Source organism: Gorilla gorilla, chromosome 21, assembly GCF_029281585.2.
Source record: "Gorilla gorilla gorilla isolate KB3781 chromosome 21, NHGRI_mGorGor1-v2.1_pri, whole genome shotgun sequence".
NCBI classification, from domain to species: Eukaryota; Metazoa; Chordata; class Mammalia; order Primates; family Hominidae; genus Gorilla; species Gorilla gorilla.
The window spans coordinates 9,652,007-9,668,739 of record NC_073245.2 but is presented as its reverse complement, the minus strand read 5'-3'; the positions used below and the strand labels follow the sequence as shown (position 1 = coordinate 9,668,739).

Here is a 16,733-nt window from a genome sequence, read left to right as displayed (position 1 = left end):
AAAGAAGCCTGGAGGAGAATATACCAAAATACTAACAGTGCTTGTCTTGATGTGGTAAGATTATAGCTGACTTTCTTTCGTTGTTACAATTTCGTGTTTTGTTTTTTAAAAATTATACGCTGATCATGTATTACATTTATCATCAGGGGAAAGTGATTTAAAAAGATGAATTGGGGGGGTTGTTCATGTCAGATGGTGGCTTTTTGCATCCATCCAAGTGTGTAATGGGGAATTTTCATTTTAGACAACATGGACTCAGTAGAGGAGAGTCCCAGGGTAGAGTCTGGAGGAGAACCTTTTAAGAAAATAAGTTTCTCCAGCCTGGGCAACATGTCAAAACCCCGTTTCTACAAAAATTAGCCAGGTATGGTGTTGCGTGCCTGTAGGGAGGCTGAGATGGAACAATCACCTGAGTCCAGGAAGTTGAGGCTACAGTGAGCCAAGATTGTGCCACTGCCCTCCAGCCTGGGAGACAGAGCAAGACCCTGTCAAAAAAAAAAAAAAAAAAAAAAAGAGGGAGGGAGGGGAAGAAAAGAAAGAAAGAAAAAATAATAATAAGGTTCTCTTAAAGGGAAGGCCCCTGAGAGGGGTCAGCTTAGTGAGCCAGGACTGGAGAAGCACATTCTAGCAGGGGGAATCTTTGCCCTCCCCTGGCCAGGGTCCTCCTGGCACCCTGCTGAGCCCAGCTAGAGAGATGGGTGTTTATGAGCCTCATTCAGGTACTGGATGCTGATGGGCTCCCTCTTGGCTTCAGAGCACCACTGATGTTTTCCTTTGTGCCGTCTCTGTGGATGGTTAACCTTTCATTATACCTGCCTTGCCCTGATAAGAGGAGTTATCATCAGGTGCTAGGATAATGTCACTTAATATAATCCCAGGTGTAATTTAATGGCTTCTCCTGACCAGTGACTTGTGCTTGATTTTGCATATTCTACTAAAGAAAATAGTTTGCAGATAACACCTGCCTGTTCATTAATAGAATAAAGCTGTCATACAGCCAGACCACTTATTATAACCATCAGCAAAAGAATTATCCCCAAAATAAAGTGAGGGGAAATGCACATCATTTTTTTTAACTTCTCTGTCCTGGACCAGTATAGCTGCAGTTATGGCAGTTAGGATGTTTTTAGCTTCAAATAAAGAATATCTGATTAAAACTGGCTGAAATAACAGGCGTTTGTTAATTTCACACGGCAAGAAGTCTGGGCACTAGATCATCCCAGGGTTGCAACCCATCGGGGTTGTCAGTTAACATTTTCCATTTTTCTGCCTTGCCATCCTGTGACTAGATGGCCACATGGTCACCAGATGGCTGCCACAGCTCCAGACATCCTGTCCTTACACAGTAGCATCCCAAGCAGGAAAGAAGAGGAACAGCAACACAAAAGGCCTTCTCACTTGCCTCTCTCTGGACAGAGAGAAAAATCTGTTTCCCACAGGCTCTCAGTATACTGCCCTATATTGCTCAGTAACTCAAATTGGACTACATAGCTGCCTCTAGACCAGTCACAAGTGCAGAGGAGCAGGACTGCCATCTATTCTTGTCTTTTGGAATCAATGACCGACATCCACTCGCTTGTGGCTGTTGTACCTTGTAATAACTGCCTTTTGTGTCGAGACTGCCAGAGTGTTCTGTCTACTAAAATGGACTTGGATTTGTGGAAAAAAGAGGATTCTTCCTCTAATCCTCTTTCTGTAGCTTTTTAAAGATTTATGGATATAGCTGTAGAAGGGAAAAAGAAAAATCCTGTTTCTCTCTCTTCCATGCAATAGCTTGTTAAACTAAGAAGGACATGATTATTCCATTCAGTTTGAATCCTGTTTATTGAATGACCAAAGGACGTAAACAGCCTTTGTAAAAGATGAAGTGTAATACAGACAGAAAGTATTATTATTGAGGAAGAGAGGTGCTTATGACATATCATAAGAGTCTTTGCTCCTATTTTGTCTCTTAAAACTGTTTTACTTTTGTTTTAGACTTAGAAGGTTTTGACTCCGTGGTATCATCTACTGAGAAACTCAGTCATCCGACCACAAGCAGACCAAAAGCTACAGGGAGGCGGCCTCCGTCCCAGTCCCTCACATCTGTAAGTGTCTCCTCAAACTGTATGTCCCCTTACTTCTCTACAGCGGAAAAGCAGGACAGATTAGAAACTCTAGCTAAGGACTCTTCTGCAAGCAGCCGATTTGTGGACACCCTGGGAGAGGGAGGCCATGAGATACACTGCCAACCAAAAGTGATTTCAGTCTTCTTGACTTGAGCGGCATTTCTTTCTATTTGTTCTTTGTGTTTCTGCCAGCAAGGTAGGTGCTCCGTATCCCCACTTTCCTTTTCTTTCCTTCCAGACTGATTCTTATTTGAACCTGAAATGAAATGGGTAAGAAAAAAAATCACGTTTTATGGGTGGGGAGAGGAGAATGAGGCTGGTTTGGTGTGTAAACAAAACAAAACTTTACTAAATAAAGATCTGCTCCTATATAGCGCCAGGCAGCAGCCGAACCTTTCTCTCTCAAATCCCCGTTGCCTGTGCCCCTCCACAGAATACCACACAGACCTTCAGGAGATTGTTTTCAAACATATGAGGCACCTGGTGATGAAGGAGAGACTGATTGGAACACTCAGGATAACCCATAGAAGATTTTTGTTTGGGTCATTTTGAATGACTTTTTATTGCAAACCTATTACACGTTTATTGTACCAAATTTGAACTACAAAATGTGTAAAGAAGAAAGTTATCTGTAATCCTGCTCCCCAGTGCAAAGAACCGTTAACTTTTTGTTATACAGCCTTAGCTTTTTTTAAAAAAATTATTTGTATATATAAAATTATTTCTTCACAGATAGGATTACGTAGTACGCATCGTTGTGAAACTTGCTTTTCTCCTCTTCTGTTGTGTGCCTTTCTCCCCAGTCATGACACATTCTTCCCTGACATCACATTTCATGGCTGCCCATTTTTCTAACCTATGAGTATGTGAGCGTTTAGCCAATGTATTGTTATTGGGCATTTATGTTGTTTCCAGTTCCTCATTATAAACAACACTCAAATGAATGCCACTGCAGAAAAATCTTGATGCTGCTCTAAAATTATTGACTTGGGTAAAAATTTTCTGGAAGTGGGTCAAAGGGAAATGTATGCTTTGCTTTTGCCACAGGTTGTTCTGTCCCCTCCAAGCCCACCTTCCACAAGTTGTGTTTGTGTATAAGTTCGATCTCTCTCTCTCTCTCTCTCTCTATTTATTTCCATATAGCACATTGCCTTGTTCCAGTGAGTCTAAGTCCTTATAACCTCTACCCAGATAAACCAAGGAATTAACCTTTTGCAGGTTTCCCAGGACACTTCCTATTTTCATGTCATCACTGATCCCACCTAAGGTGTCATCATTTAGAAGAAAAAGAATGTCACTTCCTTGGAACCTCTTCTCTCATATCTAGAGTATGGAAGTATGGTTTGAGTCATCCTATTTTTCCTCTTAGTATGAAAAACCTAACTGCATTGACAACTTTTTGGGTGAAACACTTTTAAAAGTAGCTGACTTTTTTATTGTTATACAGACTTCTCTGTCAACACCACCTTCTTTCCCTTCTCCCTCTCACCTCTTCACACCCCACCCCAACACCCCTCTTATACCCACGACCTGTTTAGTTGGTTCTTAGTATCTCTATATTTTGTTTTTCAATCCTACCTCCTCCATCTTCTCTGTAAATCCTTGATCATTTTTGTCTTCCTTCCAAATTCTTCCCAACTTTTCAAGGTCTAGAGAGCCTTGTGACTTCCAGAATTACAGAAAGGTTTAAATTACCATCTCTTGTCCCACCTTTGGTCCATACATCCCATGCCTGAGAGTTCGTATGTATTTGGGGGATGTGGTGAGGACATATCATCTTCACTGCCTTCGGACTACACAGTTGTTCATTCATTCAACAACTCTTTATAGACATCTATCCCCTATGGGCTCGGCACTGTGCCAGGTACCAAAGATACAACTGGAATGAAAAGCACATGGTCACTGCCTGCAGGAAGCTTACGGCACAATGACTCGAAGTTTGGCATTTTATATGAAGTGATTTCATTTGCAGACTTAAAACAAAAGGATATATTTGTGCTTTAAAGTATAAATATTATATTCTCTTCATTCCCATTCATCCCTACTTGGATGTGTACATTGAATTCCTATTTACTCTTCTTCAGTTAGCACCTGTGGATTTTTCATAGGCAAGTGGAGGCTTAGTGGATATGGGCGTATTCCTCAAAGGTCACTGGGGGAAATGATGGAGGAAATGCACCAGTCATGATTCCCCAGCCTGGGGCCTCTGACCCTAGCTGAAGTTCTTTATGTTTATAGGACTCAAAGAGCAAGCTTTGATTGGCAGCTCATGAACCCTAGGTTGTAATGGAGGGAACTGGCTTTTTGAATAAAATCTCAAAATGAAAGGATTCAGGCATGGTATGGTGGCTAAGCAGTTAAGCCTAGATTAATAAGAAGGCTTGGTGGTGGGGGAAACGTTATTCTAGGTAATTGGATTTTCAGATTAAATGAAGGTTAACAAATAAAACCTGTTAAATTGAAAAATTTGCTTAAAAATTCCCTAAAATGCATTAGGTTTCTGCCTTAAGTAAACAGAAGAAAACATACTATATTTTTGGGTGTAATTTTTCTATAATGACGCCAAGTGGTGACTTTAAATGGGACTGTTTTTCTACCACCAGGGTAGAAAGCATAGAGATGAAGCTGAAGATGAGCTTGCTGAAAGAGATCTGTGGAAGATTCTTCATTATAAAGGATTCCTTGCTATAGGAACTCTTATTTTAATTTGCTTTGTTCCAAAATAGGGAAATTCTAGCCCAGTGATCATCTGTGACCAAGTGAATTCCAGTGAATTGGTCCAGAATTTTTTTTTTTTTTTCCAGACAGGGTCCCCACTCTTTTGTCCAGGCTGGAGTGCAGTGGTGCAATGTCAATGGCTCACTGCACCCTCGACCTCCGGGGCTCAAGTGATCCTTCCACCTCAGCCTCCCGAGTAGCTGGGACTCCAGGTGCACACCACCATGCCTGGCTAATTTTTGTATTTTTCGTAGAGATGGAGTTTCGCCATGTTGCCCAGGCTGGTCCCAAATTCCTGGGCTCAAGAGATCCTCCCGCCTCATAATCCCCGTGTTGGGATTACGGTCATGAGCCACTGCATCTGGCCTCATCTGGCTTTTTTATCTTTATAGTGATCTTCACAGTGAGGCAGAAAGAACAGGGGTGTCGTCCTATATTTTACCAAAAGATGCTGCCATTCTGTAAATATACTATAGCAATACAGACTCCAAAATGAATGTTGACTGTCAGCAATAATGAGGGCAGAGATTTAGCAGCAGGTACGAAAGGAGATATGAGCTTGTTGCACTAGCGAGCAGGGCTGTGCTCTCAAGCTGAGGAAACACTGGTCACTGGACCACAAGCCTGGTGAGCCCTTATCCCTGGAAATGGTTTTCTCTCAGACACATCCTTTAGGGCACTTCCGTATGCAGCAGATTTAGTGATCATGGAAAAGGTCAAGGAAAAGGAAGAGGAGGGAATGGAGGAGAGGCAGATTAGAGCAGCCTCTTGTTGACCTGTGTGTTCTTCCCTGGTAGACTGTCAGCCCTGTGAGGGCAGGCATCCTGTGCGGCATGTCACTAAGTCTGCAGTACAAGCTCACTGCTTGGCACATGGTAGCAAATGTTTAGAGGAAGGAGCAGGAAAGGATGGACGATGGATGCTTGCAAGGATGAAGTGATTGATGGACATCAGTGGCAAGATCCCTGGTTTAGGAAACCTTGCTTCTTAGTCGCAGTTCTGCCACTAATCAGCTATGTGACTTGAGCGCGTGGATAACAGCACACTTTTTTGCCTCACAGGGTTATCGTGAGAAGACAAAATAGCAGTGTCAAGTGCTTTGGAAAGCATACAGCATTATATTAACGAAAGTGGTGTCAGCTAAGGTGTAATTCTGACAAAAGCATTTTCTTTTGGCTTTATCAGTCATCCCTTTCAAGCCCTGATATCTTCGACTCCCCATGTCCCGAAGAGGATAAGGAGGAACACATTTCACTTGCGCACAGAGGAGTGGATGCGTCAAAGAAAACTTCCAAGACTGTTACCATATCCCAAGTGAGTCACCAGCCATGGCGAGGGTGTCCCTGTCATTTCATGCATGTGCTAATGATGGGTTATAAACCAAACAAAGATACACAAACAGTGCAGGTGTTTGTCATTCTTCAGTGACAGCGATTCTGTTACTCATCAAAATCCCCAAGGCATGTTGCAGTCTCCGAAACTAGGCAGAATCCCTGAGATACAAGTTCAGTTGTTTATTTCCCATGTTGTTCTCTTGTGGTTTGATCTCCTCTTCATACCATCACACACACATTCACAAATACCTTCACACACTACCACCATCACCACAACCAGAACAATTTAAAAAGCCTTGAGGCATCTAGAGAGAAGACATTAAATATATTAAATGCTGTGCCCTCTGCCCACAGATCTTGTCTTTTATGTTCAAAGCTGGTCACAAATTATAGTTGGAAGATCATAAATATAAATAACTAATGTGGTCTCTTAAAGAAAATTGATTTGGAGTCACATTCTATGATAAATTTATAGTCTAAAAACACTTTAATTTTATTCCATGCCCAGAGAATAGTACAGATACTTTATTAGTTTATGAGAAACAAGGAAGACATTTAACTTTTAGCTACTGCATGTAACTTTTGAGGAGCATCTTGTGCAAATTTTCTTCCTGTGAATACGAACCAAGATTTTAAAATTCCATTTTCTCCCACTAAGAAAACCAAGTCAATTGGAATTATTTTCTCTGAATATTAGCAACTTCTTTCTGTCTAAAAGCAGAAAACTATAGTCACTTGAAGCAGGAATAGCACAAAGAAATCAAAGGTTACCGTGGAATTTTCCTTCTCCATAGATTTAAGAATTTACATGTATAGATTTTCTGAAAAATCTGATACAGTAAGCAAAACGTGATCCTATACAACAGATCAGTTGTAATTATTCAAAAACCGAAGCATTCTTTCTTTATAAAAGGATTCCATCTGCAGAAATTGCATTTAGACCCGTTTTTTCTGGTGACCGTAGGTATAGTTTCATTTGACATCCCTGGGGTGTCTCTACAGTGACATCTACTGGTGGACAGTGGGTTTTCGTGGTTCTGATTTACACAGTATCCCATTAGCCTATTTCACTTCCCCGGAGTTGTCATGTTGTGCTCTTCAGTGCTTCTAGAAATTCCACTTGAACTAATTTGATCAGGGAGGGCGGTGGCCTATACTCTGTGAGGGCTTTAAAATTGCTCAGTAGCCGAAATGGGCCGGGAGAGCGTGTCATATAGGAAATGCCAAGAGAAGCATTGATTCAAGAAGTGTCTGGAAGTCAGTCAGTGCAAAGGCATTGGTGGGTCACAGGAGTATGGGAGGTCCGCAAGGATGCAGGATGGGCAACAGGAAAAGGCATAAGCCCAGGAATAGGTGACAAGCAAAGGAGAGGACAGGAGAGTGCGAATCTTCAGACTCAGGCAGCCACAGTCGCAGTGCTGGACTTGAGGGATCCAGTTGATAGGGAATTGATCCCCTGTTCTGCCAGTTATTACCTATGAGTCTTGGGGAACTACTCAGCCACTTCTCTAAGCCTCAGTTTTCTGCTTGGTAAAATGCTTGTGCCAACCGATCGTTGCTCAAATTGTCTAGCCGGTGTCCGGCATGTGATCATTGCTCCAGAAATGTCAGTTCCTCTTCCCTCTTACTCTGACTCCTACTAATGATAAAGCACAGGCTGGCGGAGCGCTATTCCTGGCAGCAGAGAGCACTTTTCCTCAATGGTAACTTGGCAGAAAAAAGGCGAGCAGAGAGGCTGGGAATGATGGCCCATCTGCTTTTGGCTTTCTCTGCCCAGTCTCTCCCTCTAGCACAGCCTGAATCCAGACTCTGCCTCCTCGCCATGCCAGCCAAGCCCCTTTTGGCTCCTGCGCTGGGGTAGCCTGCTGGGTACCTGCTTCTGGAGGGAGTCTCACGGCCGCGTTGCCAAGCTTCACCACCAGCCTCTACTTCTGCCCTGCTGCTCATCGCCCCCGCCTCCCAACATCCTGTCCCACTCTTTTCCCTCCTCGCCACCTGCCTCCCAGCTCCCTTGTTGGTGCCTTCTCCCCCAGGGGCCTACTGGGCACCCCTCTTCTCTCTCGCCTATGACTGTCCTTCTTCCTCGGCCCTCCTGGCCTCCTCAGGACACTTCTCCATCAGGCCTCCCCCGCCAGTCTCCTCCATCTTCAGCCTGGCCCTTCGCTGGCTCTTTCTCTCAGCGTATCGTGCGGCTTAGGGTCTTCCCAGTTCTGGAAAGTGAACAGAGCCCTTCCCTGATCCCACCTCCCCCTGAAGCTTCCGCATGAGCATGCTCCCTCTCTCCCGTCTTCCTGCCTTAACCAAGTTTCTGGAAAGAAAGTCCTAAACTTGCAGGCCACACCTTCACCTCCCATCCAGGTGCTCATCTGCCAGGAGCAGCTTTCTGTCTCCCTGGCTCCATCAAGTGGACTCCACCCAGTTTTCCTCTCAGCACCCTTCACCCACGCATGCAACCACTTCGTTCCTTCTGGACTCTCCTCCAGGCCTGTCTTCTGCTTCATCCCCTCTTCCTCCCCTCTTTCCCAGTCACTAAGGGCTCCTAAAATCCAATGTGTCAAAAACGTAAATCATTATCTGATTCTTCAATCTGCTGTTTCTCCCATGAAAGGTACAATCTCGATGCCTGGTGTGTGCACCACACCCGTGGTCCCTGATCTGTCCTTCCTCCTCCACCCTCTGCATCCTGTCCAGGACCACATCTCCCTGCTCACAAGGCGTCTGTTCCATGAGGGCAGGGTCTCCCTCCTCCTGGCCCACTCCTGCCCCCAGCACTGGGAACAATGCCTGGTGCTCTATGTCGGCTGTGCTTGCCTTCGCCACATCACTCAAAGTTGTCTTGTGTCTATCCTCCTAGCCACTGCCTGGGTCCAACCCTGACCACTTCTAGCTTACGTTGTGTAAGACTCTCCCAGCAGTTCTCTCCAGCTCCAGATCTGCCAACCCTTCAGCCTTTCTGCAGCCAGCATGGTCCTCAGCACCGTGTGCCCTCCTCTCACCCTTTCGCCTAGCCGCTTGTACTTCCCAGCCTTAGCTCTGCCCCCAAGGCCCTCTCTTGCCCCCTTTGACGGTCTAGCAGTACTTCCCACCAATGCATTTTGCTCTGCGGTCTCTAGACCTTTGCCTGGCGTGTTCCGTCCCGCTGCAGCTTCTTTCTCTAAGCGCCCCTCCTTTCCTCTGGCTACTTCTTGGTCCTCCTCCAAGACGGGACTGTCAGCACCTGCTTGCGATGCCTGCCCGTCTGGATGGCTGGCCCCTTTTCTGTGTTTCTGGGGCTCTGTATGCTCACCTCCCTCTGTGCAGTCGTCCCCCCATCTCAGTGCGTTGGTCTGTCTGTCTGTCTGCGCCCCACTGGGTTCTGAGCTCCCTGGAGACCAGGAGAATGCCTATTAAGGCATGTCTTGTTCACTTCAGAGTTTGTGGTGCCTGGCAAGTAGTTGGGCATCTCAATGTGTATATTGAACCAGTCGGAAACTCTCTGTCCAGAAAGAAGGTCACATTTAAAATACATAGAAGGCAGCATGTGAGTAAGGGGGAAATGCCTGTACCAAGCAGGCCCTTGGTGGCTTGTGGATGAAGGAACAAGTGAATGGAGTATGTGGAGAGAGGTGGGGACAGTGGTGTTAACGGAGAGTTTGACTAACCAGGACAAAGACGCAGCACACAAATCCCCGGCTCTGAACCCTCCCTGCCTTCCCTCGTCACAGGTGTCTGACAACAAAGCATCCCTGCCGCCCAAGCCAGGGACCATGGCAGCAGGTGGCGGTGGGCCAGCCCCTCTGTCCTCAGTGGCACCCTCCCCCCGTCATCCTCTTTGGGAACAGCTGGACACAGAGCCAACTCCCCGTCTCTGTTCGGCACGGAAGGAAAACCAAAGATGGAGCCTGCGGCCAGCAGCCAGGCGGCCGTGGAGGAGCTAAGGACACAGGTCCGCGAGCTGAGGAGCATCATCGAGACCATGAAGGACCAGCAGAAGTGAGTGGCTGGGGACTCTTGGGGGCTGTCACCCAGGTTGCTCTCTGCCAGGCCAGCACCTAGTTCTGAAAGCATGGATCCCAGCCTGCCTTGGAGGGCGGGCCTGGTCTCCCCGGTGATGGTGGCAGCAATGGTGGGAGTGCGTGTAGACCCCGAGAGTCTTAATTTATACCTAAATTTTGCTGCATGTTTTTGCTGGACTTACTGTGTGCAGGAAGGGCACGGGCTGGCCATGGGGCATAGAGGGATGAGTCCATTGCAGGGACTGATGCTCTCAGCAGGCTGCTAAGAAGAAAAGCATTTAAATCCCCCATAAAATACAGTATGTACATGAACCACTTCTTAAATAAGCTCAACAGCTAGCTTTTCCTCTGGCAACAGAAAAATGGCAATTTCTTCACTTAGCTGCCAGATGAAGCAGTTGGCCTGCATTGAGGTACAAGTAATGTATGAAGAAGATGTAGGGAATCTTGAAGCCCAAGATTTTACACTCAGTAAGATGTTCTCACCATGAGACTGCAGTGGGCGGGGCGGGGCAGTGGGGGTCTTTCCTCCTGCATGGCTGCACACACACTCTCGCCACATCTCTAATCCTCAAGGAGCACTTTGTTGAGGAGAAAGACCTGGACACAAAAATAAGTATCATACATCATTATCATCCAGGATGTGGTTTGCAATGACGAAGCCCATAGGAGGATTAGAAGTAGAGAATGGGCATGGTGGCTCATGCCTGTAATCTCAGCACTTTGGGAGGCCAAGGCAGGTGAATCACCTGAGGTCAGGAGTTTGAGACTAGTCTGGCCAACATGGCGAAACCCTGTCTCTACTAAAAATACAAAAAAATTAGTTGGGCGTGGTGGCGTGCACCTGTAATCCCAGCCACTTGGGAGGCTGAGGCAGGAGAATTGCTTGAACCCAGGAGGAGGAGGTTGCAGTGAGCCAAGATTGCGCCACTGCACTCCAGCATGGGTGACAGAGCGAGACTCCGTCTAAAAAAAAAAAAAAGTAGGGAGGCACTGCTCTGAGTAAACTGAGGCTCGAGGAGTTTAGGGATCAGTTAGCTGTTTCTTGAGAGAATCAAGGGAGGCACCTCAAAGAGTTATTTCCCGGGTAGGATTTTGAACGATGATTTAGGATTGCCAAGAGCACACTACTCCAGCAGCGAAAACATCATGTTGATTCCTGGCCACACGGGGCAGCCTGGTGAGGTCAACACATCCCCAGGTGACTGGCCTCCTTGGATTGGAGGTGCCTGGGGTGGTGACAGGAGATGCAGCCAGAGACTTACAGCGATGAAGCCCTCTGCCAGTCTGGGTTCAGCAGAAGCCCTGTCACCTGCCTCCCTCTACTTGGCTTGAGGGCCCTAATGTGTTTTGTGGTCACTTTGGGGGGATAACTGGGTTAAGCAAACTTAAGTTCTTTTCTGAAGGGCTCTTCAGAGCCTTCGCTTTGCATTGGGAGGATGGAGAGGATAGCATATGCAAGGTGTCCCACACCTGCTTAATCACAGAACCTTTTTTTTCCAGAGCATCCTAGGATGAGGGTTCCATGGAATTCGCTTTGAGTAATGTGGCTCTAAGCGGGTTCTGTTCCACTCAGGCTGGGAGGGAATTGAAGCCTCTTGGACTTACCCCAGCCTGGAAGAGATCCATCAGATTAATATACAAGACTGACAGATGGTACTTGAGAAGGAATCCTGGGGCCAGCCAGGCTACCTCTAACCCCTTAAAGTCCCCAGCTCCTATCTGGCTCTGGAGGTTACTCATTTGGGTACCCAAAGGCCCCATCCACGTCCAGGTGACCTGTGTCCCTTTCCTAGACAGGACATCCCAGAGGCCCCAGGATACCCCAGAGCATTGGTTATTGCCTTCTGAACAGGACCATCATGGCATCAGACTGGCTTGAATTCAGGGCTTTAGCTGTTTGGACCCTCTGAGAGGTGCCTGCAACATCTGAAATGCCCTGTGCTTCCGGGCTGCCACACCATGTTTCTCCCCCACTGTGAAGCCTGCAAATAGTTGGTGGGAATTGTCTTTCCCCGGCCAACATCTCTTGAGTCAACACCCCACAGTGGCCTCTCTTCCAAAGCCTGCCTTTTGCTGCCTACGTCAGTCTGGCCTTCGTGCCCAGGGTCAGTGGGTCCCTACTAGTCTCTTGTATTAGTTCTTCATGTCAGTTTCCTGTTAGCCTTCAACTCAAGTCCACACCAGCTCTCCTTATCCCCAAATAAGCTGGTTCTCACCTCCCTGCTTTTCTCTGGCTTTTCTCTGTCAATTCCCCTGTGTTTCTTCCTCCTCATAGACTTACGCTCATTTTCATTTCACTAGTTCAAGACTTAGTGACTTTCTTTGGACTGCTTTCCCCAATTAACTCCCCACAGCTGGACTGCTTGAGGCTTTGCCTGCCAGTCTCCTGGGGTTGGAGCATTTGCTTGGAGTCTCACCTTCTTCCTTCCTAATCCCTAAGTAGTACCCAATGAGATATGGGTGCATGATGTGTGCTTAAATAAATACAATAATGAATCACAACTGGTTCATATTCGTTGTGATATAAACCCAGTATGTTGACAGCAGAGCTGGGACACTGCCCCAGAGAATAGGGACCATCATCGTGCTCATCCGAAGTGAGAAAATGCAATATAACTTCCACCTTATTTTACTGTGGTGTCTCAGGCATCTTTGTTTCTTGATTTTCCAATCCAGTCTGTAAAAATATGCATGTAAAATGGAGGGTTGGATACCTGAAAATGGAGGACAGCTCTCTGCCCAGTGTTTGGATGGTTGCAGTGTCCTAAGTATAGAGCCCTAACTTTGTGGGATGGTTAGTGCTGTGCACTTCATTATTTTTCATGTTGGAAAGGGCATTAGGCCGTGGATCCTAAGTCATGCCAGTTTCTCTAAGACATGATTGCCATACCGTTACTCCAATTATTTTACCCCCAAGTTTTTGGGACTTACTGTGTAGGATTTTGTGAGAATCCATGAAAACATACCAGTAACCTTTCAGCAATTAAAAACCCTATTGAAAATAAAGGAAATAGGCCAGGTGCGGTGGCTTATGCCTGTAATCCTAGCACTTTGGGAGGCTGAGGTGGGCTGATCACCTGAGGTGAGGGGTTCGGGACCAGCCTGGCCAACATGGTGAAACCCCGTCTCTACTAAAAATACAAAAATTAGCCAGGCATGGTGGTGTGTGCCTGTAATCCCAGCTCCTCGGGAGGCTGAGGCAGGAGAATCGCTTGAACCCAGGAGGCAGAGGTTGCCGTGAGCCGAGATCACCCCACTGAACTCCAGCCTGGGCAACAGAGTGAGACTCCATCTCAAAAAATAATAATAATAAAAATAAATAAATAAATAAATAAATAAATAAAATAAAGGAAATATATATGGAGTGGTAAAAACATCTGCAATAAAAATTACAAGAAGAGCCAGGCTTAGTGGTTCATGTCTGTAATCCTAGCACTTTGGGAGACCAAGGCAGGAGGATTGCTAGAGCCCAGGAGTTCAAGACCAGCCTGGGCAACATAGACCCCCATCTCTACAAAAATAATTTTCAAAATTGGCCTGGCATGGTAGTGTGCGCTTGTAGTCCTAGCTACTCAGGAGGCTGAGGCAGGAGGATCGCTTGAGTTTGGGAGGTTGAGGCTGCAGTGACCTGTGATCGTGCCACTGCACTTCAGCCTGAACAATAGAGCAAGCCCTTGTCTCAAAAAAAAAAAATTATAATAAGTACATTTAAAGCCCAGTGATTTTGTAATAAAGGAATGGTTATGGGGAAGATGACAGAATATGAACCTGTCATATTCTGACAGGTTACGTGAAGTCTAGTAATTGGGCAAGTCAGGCCACCACGCTGGGCCTCAGTTTCCCCATCTTATCCTTTTGAGAGAAGTTTGGACTAAGGGATTTCAAAGATCACTTCCGCACCCACCAGTTGCTGGCTACATATTTTAGGGGCCCCAGAATAATGGTGAGCCTTACTGTCTGAAACAAATTTTAAGCAGTAACAATGCAAAGAAAATAATGATGTTTTGTCCACAGTTTCTTTGTAAAAAAGGATCAGATGGATTTTGTAATGATAATAAGAGATTTCTGATCTCTGATGAAGGAAGTCTGGGATTTTGGTTAATTTCATTGCCATTTGCTTTTCAGACGAGAGATTAAACAGTTATTGTCTGAGTTGGATGAAGAGAAGAAAATCCGGCTTCGGTTGCAGGTGCGTCCCTTTGGGTTCTGCTGCCCGTGAGTCCTAGGCTCAGTGGGGCAGGACATTGTCAGGGCTTTTATTTCAAAAATAAATGATTGTCACCTCTCTGCAGATCTGGATACATTTCCTGTGACCATCTTCTTAGAATCGTATGGGCTTACTACATATCGTTTCCCCAGGAAGTCTTGGGGAAGGGAAACATTAGGAAATGTGCCCCAAATTGGGTTTCTCATTTGGAATTTATCTTTTTTTTTTTTTCTTTTTGAGATGGAGTCTCGCTCTGTGACCCAGGCTGGAGTGCAATGGCGCCATCTTGGCTCCCTGCAACCTCCGCCTCCCGGGTTCAAGCAATTCTCCTGCCTCAGACTCCCGATTAGCTGGGACTACAGGCATGTGCCACCACACCTGGCTAATTTTTTGTATTTTTAGTAGAGACGGGGTTTCACTGTGTTAGCCAGGGTGGTCTCGATCTCCTGACCTCAGGTGATCCGCCTGCCTCAGCCTCCCAAAGTGTTGGGATTACAGGTGTGAGCCACCGCACCCAGCCTGGAATTTATCTTAAACATCTCTGTGAAAAGCCCCTCTCCCACCTCCATTTCCAAGAGGCCTCATTATATGTGGTCACTATGGCTCCAGGGGCCACAGCTGTCCACGTTCGGGGGCATTTGCTCTTGATTTCTCAGTGATGGCCATTTCTGTCCTGCCAGGGTGTTAGAGCTCTGTCCCCTGTAGCCTCTGATTCAACACTGCTGTTACCAAATGGCAGAGAATGCGTGGGAGTTCTGATTGACCGAAGGTAGACTTTTAGCTTTCATCCAGTTGGCACCCTTGTGGTGATGGGGACCCATGCTGCTTAACAAAGGATAGGTAGCTGCTTGCCATCATTTTGGGGGTGCTGACAGACACCCCCTTGAGCCAACCACAGCTGCCTTCCAACACTGCCAGATGGCCCAGCCTGTTAGGACCGCCTGCTCTACCCTCTGGCTAAGAAACTTGAATTATTGCTGCTTTTGACAAACTTTGCAGCCTGGCAGCCTGAGAATCAAAATGTGCACCATTTCCTAGTGCCTCGTGTCTGTGTGCCTGTTCTGTGTTGATGTCACTTCTGGCATTGCTGTTGATTGTCTATTCAGATGTCATGTCACCTTTAAAATTGTCAGATTGATTGTTTTCTTTCAGTCGACCAGGTTGATAATCTTTCAGCTTCTATAAAACCAGCCAATTCATTATGACTTTGTTCCATTCTTATTTTTCTCTTTCTAGATGGAAGTGAACGACATAAAGAAAGCTCTACAATCAAAATGAATACTTGATCAATGAAATGTCACATTATTCATCCTGAGTCCGAGACTCAAATTTTCTGCCCCAGCCAAAATAATCTTGTGCCAAAAGATTAAAGGTTTGCCTCAAAATGTCCCTGTTTGAAAGATTAGCACAAAAGTCTTGATAGCACAACACAAATTCCATCCAAGAGGAGAATCTTCCCCAGGGTTTAGTCCTGGGGCTGGCACTCGTTGTGACTTACACAGAGCAAAATTGTGCTAAAGGCTTTTCTACTCTGAGATCTCAATGCGAAATGAAAACTCAGGCAGTTTAGTCCATAGTGGTACTATTTTGATGATATTTTCCATTAATAAAATGTAATTTCAGATTATTCGTTTACAAGCTTTATAATTTTATGATTTTTTAATCGTGTTTTGTCACAGACTTCCCTAGTGTTTGTACTACACGTAGTCAGAAGCGAGTGTCCTTTTCTTTTGCTTCAGGCTAAGAGCTGCCTCGCTCTTTGTCCCCCCATTAGGATTCTATTACATATGCAATTGTAGGTTCAACCTGTCCCTTTCCCTGCCAGCAAACCCCACCACCCTAAGAGAAATTTTAGCTTATATATGATGGTATATTTACAAAAAGAGAAAGAGAAAGTCTGGTATTTGCAATGATCTGTGCCTTCTTTTTACCACCCTCTTGATTGGAGCTTTTGTGATGCAGCTACCATGATTCAAAAAAATTAAAAATTAAAAAAAAAATCTGCCACTTATCCAAGTCCACTAGAGGCCACTGTCTTCAAAGCTTCTCTCACCCTAGCCAAAGGTCCTAAGAGGAGACAGCTGTGAAGTTGGGAGTGCTCTGTGGTACCAGCTGTGACTTTTCTATTTCTCCTAGTTTTAGGTTGTTCATGAAACTAGAAATGTCATCCTGCTTGATTTTTCATCAGCCAAGTTAAACCCCTGCTTTCTGTCCTTTGCACCTTTTGCGTGAACAGAATATGCATTATTAAAGCAAAAATAAATAAAAGTAAAATACAAATGAAAACAAGGGAGGGAAAGTTGTATTATTTCCTGCACTGGGTTACCCGTGTGTGTTATCGTTTAAACTGTATTCACATAATGTCATT

At 45.6% G+C, this 16,733-nt stretch overlaps 1 pseudogene; it reads left to right on the top strand.

Moving 5' to 3' along the window:
• Positions 1-1,308: 1,308 nt before the first annotated feature.
• LOC134757829 (SH3 domain-containing kinase-binding protein 1-like) lies at positions 1,309-15,739 on the top strand (annotated as a pseudogene).
• Positions 15,740-16,733: the final 994 nt, after the last annotated feature.